Raw genomic sequence first — 16600 nt, 5'->3', positions numbered from 1 at the left:
ATAAAAAAGGCCAAAGCCATGCTGGGTATTATTAGGAAGGGAATTGAAAACATATCAGCCAGTATCATAATGCCCCTGTATAAATTGATGGTGCGGTCTCATTTGGAATACTGTGTACAATTCTGGTCACCGCACCTCAAAAAGTTTATTATACCATTGGAAAAAGTGCAGAAAAGGGCAACTAGAATGATTACAGGTTTAGAACACTTTCCCTATGAAGAAAGGTTAAAGCGCTTGGGGCTCTTTAGCTTGGAGAAATGTCGACTGCAGGGTGACATGATAGAGGTTTACAAGATTATGCGTGGGATGGAGAAGGTAGAGAAAGAAGTACTTTTCTCCCTTTCTCACAATACAAGAACTCGTGGGCATTCAATGAAATTGCTGAGCAGTCGGGTTAGAACGGATAAAAGGAAGTACTTCTTCACCTTAACATGTGGAATTCACTGCCACAGGAGGTGGTGGCGGCTACAAGCATAGACAGCTTCAAGAGGGGGTTAGATAAAAATATGGAGCAGAGGTCCATCAGTGGCTATTAGCCACAGCATGTGTGTGTGTGTATATACATTTTTTGCCAGTGTGTGACACAGAGTGTTGGACTGGATGGGCCATTGGCCTGATCCAACATGGCTTCTCTTATGTTCTTATGCTGTTTGTGAGTCCTTTTGTAGAGAGTCTTGCATGGCTTCAATTTGATCAGCTAGTGGTTTAAGAAAAGCATTTGTATCATCCAGGATACAGGATACATGTTTAAGGCGCTTCAATGAGGCCAAAAGATCTTGCTTTGTAAGTATAATATAGTGGATTCGATGCACAGAAGAGACGCGGTTGCAGTGATTGTAGCTCTCTATTCGTTACAGCATGGTAACGGCTGAACTAGAAGAAGACTACTTTACCAGGCCAAGGGGGCCAACTATCAGGGCCAGATCTAGCAGTGGGCAGAGGGGGGTGCTTGCCCCAGGTGCCGACGGAGGGGGGGGGCCAAATTGGGTATGGAGTCCATTGTATTCTATATTGTATTCATAAGATAGAGTGGCTCATAAAGGGGTGCCATTTTTTTAATTTTGCCCCCCTCAAAAAACATGTAGATTCGGTCCTGCCAACTATATACAGTTCCAGGTTCCCGCACAAGGACTCTACTGGTTCATTTAGACCAGCAAGGGGCCTCTGATTGGAACAGGGCAGCAGGGATTTGTATCCTGCTGCCCATTGTTCCAGGGTCCCCAAGCTCAAGTCTAAAGGCTCCAATGAGCCAGGCAGGAACATGGTTAATAGTATATCAGTGCACATACACAACAGTAAATAACCCTTGATTTGGTAGAAGATTTCTAGTAGCAGCTGCCATTTTAGAATCCAGATGGCGAACTGTTGGAGGGGAAGCTGAGGAGGAATCTGGGTCAAAATACAAATTCAGAGGCATCATTGTTGGATCCAAAGATTTTAGTTGTTGTCCCCTGATCTTCCCATAATCTTTTAAAGGGCTTGGCGTTCTGAAGGCTGTTAATATCAGCAAGGCAGGGGAAAGAGTGTAGGAGCTCAGTTATTCAGCTTCTGCCATCTAGATGGTCCACACAATGTCCCCCTCCAGCATGTTACAGCTTGGTTCTTGGAGTCTGGAATGTTCAAACATTGAAATAGGGAAGAAAACAGAGGGATGCTGTCTCCTAACATCACAGCATTATTGGTATGTTGACACATTCAGGTGGGTAGCTGTGTTGATCTAATGCAATAGAACAAAGTTTGAGTCCAATGGCACCTTTAACACCAACAAAGTTTAATTTTGGATATAAGCTTTTGTGTGCAAGCACAGTTCTTCAGTCCTCCTTTGCTGCTGTTGTTGCTGGTAGGTTCTGGTATCTGGGACCCCTTTGAGTGATACTGGGTCTTCCAAAACTAATCAGTTATTCTTCCTGCCCTTGTTGATTATTGACAGTATTTCTCCTACCTGGCATTGGGGGCATGGTTGAAGAGAAGACAGACCAAAATGTGTCCCACTCAGACAGGTGGGACATTATTATATACCAGGAATAAGGCCCATTGTGGGAATAAATACAACAGGCTCTAGATAGAACTCTGGGCAAGTGCCCTGGCCTTGGGCATTCAGCATCAATTTGCTGTGGCATCATAGCACGATAACAATCACACAGATGCTGAAGCTCAGCATTCCTTTTGTCTGCATTGTGTTGTTGCTGCCTTTTCCTGTCATATTCGGCCTTGCAGCTTTTAGCATCAGCATGTGCTTGTGGTGTAATCTGTCTTTTTTGTTTGTTTGTTTGACATGGTTATGTTATAGTATTCCCTAAAGCAGGGGTGGCCAACAATAGCTCTCCAGATATTTTTTGCCTACAAATCCCATCAGCCCTAGCCATTGGCCATGCTGGCTGAGTCAGATGGGAGTAGTAGGGAAAAAACATCTGGAGAGCTACCGTTGGCCACCCCTGCCCTAGAGTATGAAGAAGATATGCTTCATGGTGGCTATTTTCTGTAGGGAAAGTGATCAGTGGAGACCAAAACAGGAGAGAAGCAACCTCAGCAGGCTATAATGACACAGAGTCTACCATTTTCTCCAGGGAGCTGATCTCTGAGATCTGGAGACCAGTTGTAATTCTGAGTGATCTCCAGCCCTCACCTGGAGATTGGTAACAATGGTTCCCCAGGAGGAAATGGCTGGTTTGGAGGGTGATGTCTACGGCATTGTACCTGTCTGAGGTCCCACCCCTTCTCAAACCCCACCCTCTCCAGCCTCTACCCCTCAAATCTCAAGGGATTTCCCAACCTAGAGCTGGCAACACTATTTTTATTTTATTTATTTTATTTATTTGTAATTTATATCCCGCCCTTCCCACCAGGTGGCTCAGGGCGGCTTACAACATATAAAAACTAACATAGAATATAAAATTAAGCATAAAAGGTTAACATTTCATAATTTACATGGTTCCCAGCCAACTGTCAACCTACCTATATCAGCCTCTCTGGCTTCAGTTTTCCATCTCCTCCCCCCTCCCTTCACCCTCTACCTAGCGACAGTCTTTCTCCACAGTGAGGACCAAAGCAGCTTACATCATTCTCCTCTCCCCCTTTTGATCTTCACAACAATTCAGTGAGGTAGGTTAGTCTGAAGGTATGTGACTGGTTTGAAATCACCCAGTCAACTTCCACAGCAAGAACCTGGGTCTGGCAGACGCTGCTCTGAAATGCTACCTGCTACACCACTCTGGCTGCCATAGGGGGGCTGCTGTTGAATAGTAGCAAGCGGCCAGGCCTAGTTAAGTCATGCCAGTCAGGTGGCATCAAGTCACTCAGAGGGTGCTGCCAGACCTAGGGTAGCCAACCTCCAAGTGGAGCCTGAAGATCTCCTGGTATCACAACTGAACTCCAGACAACAGATCTCTCCCCCCCACACCAGAGAAAATAACTGCTTTGGAGGATGAATTCTATGGCATTATATTCAACCAAGGGCTCCCCCCTCCCCAAACTCTGGCTTCTGTAGACTCCACCACAAAGTCTCCAGGAATTTCCCAACATGAAGTTGGCAACCGTAGTCAGGACTGGTCTCAATGAGATCTCCCTCAAAGGCCAAAATAGGCCTTTTACTGACAAAACCATGCTTTGAATATATGGATGCCTAGCAACAACCACTGAGGGAAAATGGAGGACCCAGCAAGACAGGCCAATAGGATGCAAAGGCAGCTTCCCAATGGCCCAATCCTCATCTGTTGTGGGGCGGGGGGGGGGGGAGAAAAAGATGTACTGCTTGCTGCGAATATAATGGCTCATAACATTATTGAGAAAACATTTTACTGGAATATTGCCCTGTACTCCTTATTATGAAAGAAAATATTTTCACTCATAGTTCCCCCACAGTGCTTAGCTGTTGAGTTTTGAAGTATACAGATATTGAAGTATTCAGAATTCAGGTATTGAAGTATTCAGTATTCAGAAAAGTATACAGAATTCAGATATTTGAAGTATACAGAATACAGATATTTTAACTACTTAAGTCTTAAAAAATTGTGCTTGCCTTTCCACTAAAGTGACTCACAGCAATAATACATAGACATCTACAAGCAAAGCCTCCAAGCTCTGAAATTTAACCTTAGGAAACATCAATAAGGGCTTGCATCTTTGGGTCATTTTTTCCTAATTTATCTACTTATTTAAATTGTGGGAGAACAGCATTTTTGTTTCAGGAAAACCAAATAAAAGGGGGGAGGAGAAACTCCACTATTTCTCATATGCTTCTCTCTTTCTCTCTCTCTCAATTAAATAATATTTGAAATGTAGTTCTCTCCCATGAATGGCATTGCTAATATACTCAGAACCAAATCACACTGACAGAATATTAAATACCTCAGCTGAACCCTACATGTTGAAACTATTGCTATTTCTTGCCTCACTTAAACTGACAGCAGGTCAGTTGGCAAATCCAATAGAAATGTTCTTGTGTATTTGTCTACAGTGGTAAATATGAGTAACCTTTTGCCTATCACAGAATGCCCCCAAAGGCAATGCAGGTTAAGAGTGATTAAATTTGCTATGCATGCATACTATTACATCATTTGCATAAATGATAATAAATAATTGCTGCATATAAATAATTCATGATTTATTTTTCCAGGAGACATAGAATGCTTTGACGTGGCTGAAAGAACAATGGATAAAAGTAAGACCGGCAGAAAGTGTTATATTATCATACAAAACCCAGAGAAAGAGAGAACATTCCAGGCATTGCATGCATTTTGCATTTCTTTTAAAAAGTATGTATCTTTCTTGATAGCACATGATATTGCTCACTTTGACCAAGGCAAAGTATGCAAGAAACTAAAACTCAAGAAAGAAAGAAAGGCCATGGATCTCATCTCAGTTAGTATAAAGTTATCCCTATAACTCTTCAGCAAAGTATTTATAATCATACACAGACTGCAACCTAATGCATATTTCCTTGGAAGTGAACCCTACCGAAGTCAAAGGGAATCAGGATCTGTGTGGTATTCCTAATGTTCTTATTATTTCTCACTGAAAAGTTTGTCTTTTTTCTTTTCCCTGTTCCTTCTACACATTGCTCACTCAAATAACATATTTTCTTATCTCCATTTTGATGTGGGAAATCAGGCAAAAGAGGAATTGAGCTTAGGTATTGATTGTAGAGGAGCCCCATGGCGCAGAGTGGTAAGCTGCAGTAGAAGAAGATGAAGATATTGGATTTATATCTCACCTCCACTCTGAATCTCAGAGTGGCTCACAATCTCTTTTATCTTTCTCCCCCACAACAGACACCCTGTGAGGTGGGTGGGGCTGAGAGGGTTCTCACGGCAGCTGCCCTTTCAAGGACAACCTCTGCCAGAGCTATGGCTGACCCAAGAATATGCCAGCAGCTGTGAATGGAGGAGTGGGGAATCAAACCCGGTCCTCCCAGATAAGAGTCCGCACACTTAACCACTACTCCAAACTGGCTCTCCAGTACTGGAGTCCAAGCTCTGCTTACGACCTGAGTTTCATCCCAGAAGAAGCTGGGTTCAGGTAACCGGCTCAAGGTTGACTCAGCCTTCTGCAGGAGGCAAAATGAGTACCCAGGTTACTGGGGCTAAAGTGTAGATGACTGGGGAAGGCAATGGCAAACCACCCCATAACAAAAAGTCCTCTGGTAATGACTTGGTGCTTTGCCTTTATTGATTGTAGAGCTCATGGGGTATGGGACATGTGTGCCATTATTGTTTCTCCTTGCCCCTTCCTTTCCCTCCCTACATACCTCTTTGCTCATGAAAGCCTTTTTTTCAATCCTTTTCAGTATCAGAACCCAGGAAAAGGTGAATTAGGTCTAGTACTCCTACACTCATTGGAAATTGAGGGACAATTCCAATATATCATAAATATCCCTGATCAAACCACTGTCAAGCATACATAATCTTGTTAGTGTAGAACTGTATTGTTTATCCTTGCTCTTTCCTGGTGCATATCAAAGCCATGTAACCCGTTCTCTAGTTTACACCTCTTGTAACAAATGCAGGAATGCCAGCTTTGAAGATAATGCCTCTCGGGACAGATTCCCAGGCCGAAGCCTGGGACCCAGGATGCTATTAACCACAAAAGATAACTGAACCTGTGAATGTAGCACTTCGCATGCCTATGTTAGAATTTCTAGCAATCTTTAGTATTCCTTTGATGTACTGCTTAAATCCAGTTGCTATACAATATACTGTATCACTCTCAATATGGTCCTTGGATAAGTAACATGGATTATCAATAAACCAATACTTTGTTTCTAAACATTGTTTGGATCTTTTGAAACTCCTATGCTTGACAACCACTTCTTCTAACCCCCAATCTTGTGACAAATAGATGGATAGAATTCTTACTAGCTGATAAATGTTTCTCAATCACCAAGCAGGTGGCAGAGTTTCTGGCTCTAGCAGCAAAAGAGATAGAAATTTAAAGTGGTAAGGGAATTAGATAGGGGAAGATTATGTTTCTATTCTTCTTAGTTAAGTTCTGATTGTACTTATGTTTTGCTATGCTACCTGTATCAAAGAACTCCTGTGGACTGTGTTTTTATTTTCCCTCTAATTTCCCTCAGGTTTTGTATTCTTCCCTGCTATGCCAATAAAGGGTGTGTATCTGTCTCTCTGCATGTCTGCTGAAGAAGAATTGCTTCCCTGAAGACACAGAAAAGTATCTGACTCTTCTGAAGCCTATCCAATATGTGGTTGACATCAGAACAATCAAACCAGTTCTAGCTTCACACAGGGACTTAAGGGTCTACTGCAGTCTTTTTACTGAGATATTGAGGACATCATAAGCAGATACTTGCAAATGAAGTGTTTCTAGATTAATTCAGTGAGACAACAGGAGAACACCGCTAGTAGTCACATATGGCTCTCAACACAAAACAGTTCGACATATAATCAATGACCTACAACCTCAACTGAATAATGACAGTTCTCTTTCACAATCACTGGTGGGCAAACTTTTTCTTGCACACAGACAGTTCCCTAATCTTTAACAACTCCTCACCCACAATAATACAATTTCTAACTTGAACATGGATACTGGTACTAGAGCTTGCAATAAACCCAGATGATGAATGCTGCCACGATCACCAAAACAATGCAATCGATCACTGGACCTAACAACATCAACTACACCATCCCAAGCTCATTTACTTGCTTATCTTCTAACATTATATACACCATTAAATGCCAACAATGCCCTCCCATTTTCTACATAGGGCAGACAGATCAAACACTATGCCAAAGGATAAATGGACACACATCTGACATCAAGAATCACAAGACTGAGAAACCTGTAGGGTAATACTTCAATCTTCTAGGACAGGGGTGCTGCTGAATTACAAGTTATTACAACACTGAACACTAAACCTCCAAGACTTAATGGGGACATTGGTTTATTTTTTCACTAAATATGCTAATCTCATTCAGTCCTTACATCTGTATTATCACCACAAAGACCTAATACATCTTTATTCTATTGTATTTTTTATTTGGAATAGTAGATTGGAATAGTGCTTGTAATGTTTGGGGTGAACATACCTGTGGGACTGTGTCTTCTGGTATGTTCCTGGAAGAGCTCCACACTCCACTCCACTCTACAGTGCTTTTGTGATCCCCGAACATAGTCCACCTGTCCTCAACTAAGGCCAGGGCCTTTTTGGTTATGGCCCCAACCTGGTGGGACTCTCGGCCAGGTGACATCAGGGCCCTGTGGGACTTTATGCAATTCCACAGGGCCTGTAAGGCAGAGAGATGTTCTGCTGGGTTTTTGATTGAGGGCAGCAATGATTTATCATGTGGCTGACGCCTCCTTCTCCTATCCCCCCCAGACTCTCTGCAAGTCCCACCCCCCACCACGATGTTCAGGATGAAGAAAAAAAATGCCACCTCTTATAATTTTAACTAATTTTGTTGTATTAATTGTATGTTATTGTTTGATTATTTATGTTGTAAATCACACCACATCCTGATGTAAGCCAGGATGGCCAATTAATTAAATTCAATTAATTGATTAATTAATAGCAGACTGTAATGTAATTTGGAATGCTATACTGGAATATATTTCTCTGGTCTGGTGACAGACAAGACATAACACTTCACAACTACCTTAAAGAAAAGGTTGCTCTTAGTTTCATGAGAGGAGGCATATGGAGTGTAACAACAGGGTCTTAGCTAATTTCTCTCAGCATTCCCACAATTAGGAAGGATACATTCATACATCAATATGCAGTTTCGATATATTTATTTGTTTCACTATGTTTCCCCCCGGAATTAAACCCAGACAAATGGTGACCATATAAAATTTGGTTCTTGTATCTGTTAAATGTCTTCATTATGTTGTATGCTGATTTGCTGGTCACCCTCTATCTATATGTATGGACTGGTAACTTCCATTTCAATGTATCTGAAGAAGTGTACATGCACATGAAAGCTTATTCCTTGAACAAAACTCTGTTTGTCTAACTGGACTCAAATTTTGTTCCGTTGATTCAGACCAATCCTTCTTCTAAGCTGTGGAGTCTTGTGAGCAAAAATTCTACTTCATGAGCTACTGGCATTAAAGTTGTGAGCCACAGCATAAATGAGTTTGCTCTGGGGCCATTTTTCCTGAGCTAAGACAAAAATGTGTGAGCCAGAGGCTAAAAAACTGTGAGATAACTCACACTAACTCAATTTAGAGGGAATACTGCCCACCTGAATCTATCTCAATGGAATATTATTGCAGCTGTTTCCCAAGGTAATTTTCTGCTATGCATAGACTTGTTAGAGCCTGTTTTCATGTATGTCTACAGAACAATGCGCTTCCCTTCCACCAGAACTCTGATGCAAAATCTTCATACAGCTTATGCTGGCAATAGTGGCATACCTGTGGGTCACTTTGTGTCAAGCATGCTATTTCTGAGTACTAGTTTTATCCAGACCTTTCTTCTCTTCTCCCCGCTCCTCTCCCTTTCCCCCTGTGGATACATAATAAATCCCTCTGAATCCAAGATGTTTAGTGTAACCTTGTATTAACGGTGTAAAGTGCCTCTCCCCCAGATTCACACAGCCATGTCTTATCAGCTAGCTGAGAATGTGTGAGAAATGGAGACGTTAACATTCCTTAGTCATAAAAGAGATACAAGCAAGTAGCCCTTGAACCTTCAACTCAATTTGCATCCTTATGTTATTCTTTTGAAGTTATCTGTAACCCTGCCTTTTGAAGTAGTCTATAAGATACTATTCAATACTGTGTCAATCATTACTTCCAAGGAATCCATCCTTGGAGCAAGTCATGGAGTTTTCAATAAAGCAACTCTTTGATTAAAAACAAAAGCTTGATTATTGTGAAATATCGATGCTTGACACTTAGATTGCATCCTGATCTTTTCCAGGACAATTCAGCACAGACTGCAGAATATTAAAACAACCAAATTGCATGTGGAGGATCTTTGGGACCCCTTAACTGTACACTTAGGAACAGCTAGGCTCAAGTCCAGTGGCACTTTAGATACCAATGTGATTTCTAGAGTGTATACTTTTGAGAGTCTCAGAGCTCTGATTCTTGAAAATGTATACTCCAAAAATATTGTTGGACTCTAATGTGCTACTGAACTTGAATCACATGACAGTTATCCATACTAACATTAATTACCATGCTCTCAAAATGAGAATAAATACTTATCTGGGAATGTCATCTCTCATGGTAAACACTTGTAAGGCATGGAGAATATACCCCAGGGGGTGTTCTGCAGTAGCTATAATGTACTGTAGAGAATGATCACATGGCATTTAATCTGAATGGAGGGAGGTGTCCAGTACGGTGCCACAGGGTCCTGTTCTGGGCCCAGTACTTTTCCATATTTTAATCAACGATCTGGATGAGGGTGTGGAGGCGCTACTCATTAAATTTACAGATGACACCAAATTGGTAGGAGCATGGAACACACCAGAAGACAGAAATAGAATTCAACGCACTGGAAATGTGGATGCAATTTAACAACAATAAGTACTAAGTTCTACAGCTGGGTATCAAAAGTCAGGAACACACATACTGAATGGAGGATACACTTCTGAGTAGCAGTGTGTGTGAACAAGATGTTGGGGTACAGGTGGGCCATAAGTTAAATATGAGCAGCCACTGTGATGCAGTGACAAAAAAGGCTGATGTGATTTTGGGGTGTATTAATGAGGTATAACATCCAAATCACAAGATGTCACAGTCCCGCTGTACACTGCATTGTTCAAGCCACACCTGGCGTATTGTATGCAGCTCTGGAGGCCAAAAAGGATTTGGATAGAATGGAGCAGGTGCAGAGGAGAGTGACAAGGATGCTCAGGGGCCTGGAGAGCAAGCCCTACAAGGAAAGGCTAAGGGACTTGGGAATGCTCAGTCTGGAGAAGAGGAGGTTGAGGGGGACATGAATGCTCTCTATAAGTATTTGAAGGGTTACTACTTAGAGGAGGGCAGGGAGCCGTTCCTGTTGGCAGCAGAGGAGAGGACTCACAATCATGGGTTTAAATTAAGGGCAGGAAGGTACCGGCTGGGTATTGGGAAATAATTTTTTACAGAAAGACTTGTTCAACAGTGGAATCAGCTGCCTAGGGAGGTGGTGAGCTTCCCTTCACCGGCCATCTTTAAGCAGTGGCTGGACAAAAACTTCCAGGAGGGAAGCTGCGTTGATCTGAAGCAATAGAACAAAGGTGGAGTCTAGTAGCACTTTTAAGACTGATAAATTTTTATTGAGAAGTTTTTGTGTGCTAAAAGCTTTTAGCACATGAAAGCTTACATTCTCAATATAACTTCATTGGTCTTAAGGGTGCTGCTAGATTCCACCTTTGTTCTGTTGCTTCAGACCAATGCAGCTTCCCTCCTGGAAGTTTGTCAGGGATGCTCTAGGCCAGGGGTCCTCAACCCCCAGTCCATGGCCTGTTAGCATCCTTGCTGTGCAGCCCTGCTGCCCCACCCCCCACGATGCCATACAGCCTCCTCCCCCTGCACTCCCAGCGCCTTCCCCCCTCCATTTTAACAAGTTTAAGGCCAGGAAGAGGTGGTGAAGTGCCTCCTTGGCTCTTTAAAGGATGACCCCCCCCCATTGATCAGCTGATTGGCGGAGGAAACCACAGCAGCAGCGGCAGTGACCCACTGAAAAAGTGGCGGTGCCTTTGCCTCCTCTCCATTTCCTTCCCATGCCTGGCCTCCTGACACATCTCGTTCCAAAAAGCAGGTCACTGCTGCCACTGCCATGATTTCCCCTGCCGATCATTTGATTGGCGGGGGGGTCAGCCTTTAAAGAGCCGGGGAGGCATTTCACTACCCCTTCCTGGTCTTAAACTTGTAAAAAAAGAGGGGGGAGGAGGCACCGTGGGAGGGGCGGGGGACCAAATTCAGTGCCCCCACCCTGCCGGCCCTGGGGCCATAGTGGGCCAGCTGGCCCTGGGACTGGTCTCTGGGACCAAAAAGGTTGGGGGCCACTGCTCTAGGCTGATCCTGCACTGAGCAGGAGATTGAACTAGATGGTCTGTATGGCCCCTTCCAATGCTATGATATGATTCTAAGTATCTCCATACTTTTAGGATGGCAATAGCAATGAAGTGCAACAGAGTTAAGAGGATTAATTTACTTGCTGAGTTATTCAACAGATTCAGGGAGGCTGATGTTACCTAGTATCTAATTGTGGCCTCAAAGCTTCTTCTAGTTTCTGCTTTTCTTGTTCCTTCCTTTTGGTGCTTGCTGGATCTGCTGCCAAACAGGGGAGACATCTACATTGTACTTGTTAGTGATCTGTTCTGTGCTTTTCAAAGTTAAATAAAGATTTTATTTCTTGAAAGAATTCTCAGCCTGGACTCAAGCTTATGTTGCAAAACGACAACAGCCATTACATACCAACATCAGCTCTTTGAAACATTGGAGGGGGAAGTCTTGTGATGACGATGCTCCTTAGGAGATGTGCCTCCTTCTGGGCTATGCTCAGCCCTCTCAAATCTCCCTGATTAACCTCACTTGGATCCCCCCACCCACTTTATGGTTGTCCTCAGCTTAGAGGGAAGGATGTTGCCCCATCCTGTATCCTTCTCCTCTGTTCCGTGCTCTCTTAACCTCACCACTCACCCAGAGAGACCTGAAAGAGTCTTTCAGTCTAGATGTTCTGTGCTCTTACTGATGTGCTCTAGATGTTCTACTGCTTACTGCTAGTTCTTGGTTGTTTTTTTTTTGGGGGGGGGGGTTCTGGGCAGGGAGCTTTCAGAGGGGCCCTTCCCTCCTCTGCCCACCACCAGGCACTCAGCCTCCTCACCCTCATGCCCTCCCACCAGCTTGTGTGTTCTTCCCTTATCTTCTCACAGTCACTCCTACTTCTCATGCTTACAGCAGGGGTGGACAAAAACTCGTAAGTGAGGGGCTGGGTTCCTGGTGGTGGAGGCTGGGCCAGAAACCCTGTGACCTGGAAGCTGCCTCACCTCAGGAAATACTGATGGCAAGGCATTACTGGCCAAAGCAAATGCAAGCTTACTTACTTTCTATGCCAACTTGAGGACCATCTGCCTGACCTGAAACCTGCTGGGTCCTAAAATAAGCAGCATTTCTTGGTGGCTGCTGGAACTGCAGTCTGCCATTGGCTGCCATTGGCTGGGTCCTTGGATTGGATGCCCTCTGCAGGCCCCCTCTTAGATGGTGAGTGCCGCCTTGAGCATGGCCCATGTCTGGCCTCCAGACACATCTCATTCCGAAAAGCTGTAGACATTAAGGCTAGCCTAGAGAACTTGCCACAGAGATGCTGATCCTTGTGGCGACTGTAACATATAGCCCAGGCATTTGATTGTTAAATAGTTTAGTCGGAAATGGGTGCTTGTAACTTAACCATCCATAATCTTCTCTGCTGATCTCTTTTCAATTACTAGATTCAACTGAAGCAGCCAGTGTAGCCTGAATGACACAATTGGAACCTTTTTGCTGAAAGTATTTTCTTTTGACTGCTCAAGTCTTACCTCTTGAATTCTGGGGTGACATAATATTTTTGTTGGCAGAAGTCCCTGTGCTCAGCATACATCATCACTAACTTATTAGGACTTGAGGCAATTAGCTGAAACAAACAGAAGAGACAAGATCTGCATTGAACCACTGAAATTAGGGGAAGAAATAGCCTATGGCACTCCATTATTTGAGTGCCGCATCAAAGCTCAGGCATGAGATCTGGTTTAAAGAAAGGTGTGCATTGTTTTCTCCTAACCTCTATACATTACTCTATCATTTTCCAACTGATTCAGGTTACAGGGGGAGAAATTGCTGCAGTATAATAGGGCAGCCGAAAGAACTTTTCAGTTTTCATTTCAATACTTGACAGAGAGTTGTATGAATGGCTGAGGATTAAAATCCAATTAGATCCTCCTTTGACATGGGAAATCAGATGATGAATTTTGAGAGACACATTGAAAGCACTGTGGGATTAATAAAAGGGGGTATGGTAACAAGCACAAAACAGGGAATCCAGGTCTATGGACAGGGCACTCGTTCCTACTACTTCCATGATAAAATCTGCTTCTTGCAATTAAAAAACGATGGATGGATGTGGATATTTGGACGTTGCACGTGCATGTGTCAATGACTTGTAGAATATCATATGGGGAATGGAGGAAGACAAGCATCTTTGTGCATGTAGCCCTTGTGCTTCTCAGGATTCTTTTGCCTGTGCAGAGATCTCTATTCCCTTAATAAACTTTACAGACCATTTTACTGAATAACCTTCCACATGTTCCTACTTGGTTCAGGAACTGATTTTGTTTGGTTCATTGGAATTTTCTCTCTGACTGGTAAGAGACATGGGACTGAGCCTAATTGGAATATTTTGATCGGGACCTCAATTGTTCATGTGCATTTACTTCTGTAAATGGAGACTTACCTGAGTTACCTGAGGAAGGAACAAGTCCGAAATGCTGACTCTCCAGAACTGCATAGTTTCCAATTGGAATTGATACTATTTTCTTTGAGCCACAATATCTTGATATTTGGACTTCAGTTCAAGGACCTGCAGAATTTATATAGGCAACACATTCCAGTGTGTGCTTATTTTGGTTTATGAAGGAAGTCTACTGCTCTAGATATGTGCTGCGACACATAGTGGGCTTCAGTTTGTTACCAACCACGTTTTGATATTTACTTTTAATAAGTTTTCATGAGCAGATTATTCTATAATTATACACACGAGTTTGTATCATAGTGGATTGGTTCCTATATTACTTTGTTGCAAATATTTGGCATGTTTTGACTACAGGTTTGTTTTGGTATTCTACTGGTTGCTTCTCTGCAGTGCTTCTTTCCCTCTTGCTTCTATAAAATGTTCTTGCAGCTTCATTGCAAGTTCACCACCAAACTCACTTTAGTTGATTAAGTTCCTGTTTCATCTCCCTGAGTTCTGGAGTGTACCAGGGAGTTAATTTACACTGGGAGCAAAGAGGACTTGAGGGGCAGTTTCATCAACGGGTTCAGAGAGACAGGACTTCCAGTCCTCTATCAGTTCATCTAATCAGTTCATCTAATCAGTTCTCTGTCAGCTCATCTAATGAATCACTGGGGGGCATCGGATCTCACAGAGCATTCTGAAACACAATTGGATCCATTAGTCTTTGTGGGCAAGTGTAAATTCACCCACCACCTAGACAGGAAGAGGCTAGGAACATCAGCTGAACCTTCAGCGCACAATGATCTGACCCTGGCACTTCATCTTTAGCAATCAGATCTATATTCATGCCCATACCAAAGATCAAGTCCAGTGTGTGGCTGGCTTGATGTGTAGGCCCTGAAACAATCTGGGAGAGTCTTCCTAGTAATGTCATGGAAGAGGCCTGTGATGAGGGAGCAGCATCAGCATGGAGGGTGACGTCTCCCAGTACTATCATTCTTGGAGCTCCAAGGCCCAGCCTATTACCACCTCCAGATCTACGGGGGCACTCGGCAATCGGTACACCAGACAGACAACCAAACTCTCCTCAGTATCCTACACCAGGCCAACACAATCAATACTGGCAATCTTTGGGACGGAGAGCACCCTAAAGGAGAAAACCTCTCAGATGAGTGCAGCTACCCCTCCCCCTGCCCTTCTGCTGAAGACTGATGGAGGACTGAGAAGCCTGGTGGAGTCCGTTCTTTCAAGGCAATCATTTTGCCCTCCTGTATCCAGGTCTTGGTCATGCACGCCAGCTCAGTTTCATGTGCTGCAATATAATTTTGCAGCATCGTGGTGTTATTGTTAATGGAGCAAGAGTGTTGAAGGAGGGTTTCATTTCTAAGCCCTCTCACTGATGTGTCTCTGGATGGAATTGTCAGCTCCTGAATGATCCTCAGTAATCAGGACTTTTGATGATTCAGAAAAGGTTTGATAGATAGACACATCACAGCAGATATGACTCTTTGTGTCAGATCTCGCTATGATCCACAAAGCCAGATCTATATACCCTCTCCTAGGCCATTACCAGCCTGCCAAAATCCATAGCAAAAAGCCAGCACAAAGCAAAGGTAGCAGTTTCTCACCCAGCCCCCATTGTATGCCAGCAGCTGCTAAGACAGTCTCTGTTAAGAGATATCATGTCCTTGAAGTCTACACATGTGTCTCCCTACCAGGGCAGAGTGGAATGGATACTTCACATATTACAGGCAAAAGAGAAAATAAGCAGGCAAAAGCAACCCCGCTCATCCTCCCACAACATTCCCATCCGAGTTACAGAGAACAAAAAGGCCCAAGGTCCCAGCAAACATGGCAAGACCCCTTGACAGGAATGACACTTGGAAGGAGACTGAGCATAGCCATATCTCCATCTCCTCCCATTCCAAGACCTTCTCCCACTGCCAGACCTCCCTCTACCCTCCAATCACGGGGGGGGGGGGGCGAGGGGGCAGCAGTGTTCGCTTTGTGGAATCTTGTGAGTGAAAGTTTTACTTTGTGAGCTACTGGCAATAAAGTTGTGAGCTGCTGCATACATTACTTTGCTCTGGGGGCATTTTTTTTGAGCTAAGACAAAAATGTGTGGGCCAGAGGCTAAAAAACTGTGAGCCAGCTCACACTAACTCAGTTTAGAGGGAACACTGGTCTCCAATGTTTGTTGTTGTTTATCTCTGCCAAGAGTGAATTGTCTTTGGGGGTGGGGGTGGGGGACAGAACTAACAGGCCCTGGATTGAGAGAAGTTTAATTGAGTGGTAATGTTGGGGGGCAGGGTCACAGTAGCCACAAAAATACCAGGAATAATAGCTATTGTGTTAACAAAACAATTAGTTCTTAAAACACCAAACAACAATGTATATAACTATTAAAAATCCTAATGATCTGAACTAACCAGCAGATAAAATGCCACAGGTGCAGAAGGACAGGCTAGACTTTAGCTGGCATCTAAATGACTGAGAAGAAGGTGCCAGGCATTCATATCTATGGAGAGATTTCCCCAGTAAGGGCGAAACAACAGACAGGCCTGTGGCTGTTCCCAGAGTCCACAGCTGTGGTGGCCAGGCTGGAGTCTGCAGTCATGGGAGCTGGGCCCATTGCTGCCCTGGAATCCTGCACCATAGCAGCTGACCCTAGAGTTGATATCAGGTCTGGTGGCAGCTGCCAGCTCAATGGATGTGTGT

This window comes from Heteronotia binoei, chromosome 14, assembly GCF_032191835.1.
Source record: "Heteronotia binoei isolate CCM8104 ecotype False Entrance Well chromosome 14, APGP_CSIRO_Hbin_v1, whole genome shotgun sequence".
In the NCBI taxonomy this organism is placed as follows: domain Eukaryota; kingdom Metazoa; phylum Chordata; class Lepidosauria; order Squamata; family Gekkonidae; genus Heteronotia; species Heteronotia binoei.
The sequence above is the reverse complement of the archived record's forward strand: the minus strand, read 5'-3'. Positions refer to the sequence as shown.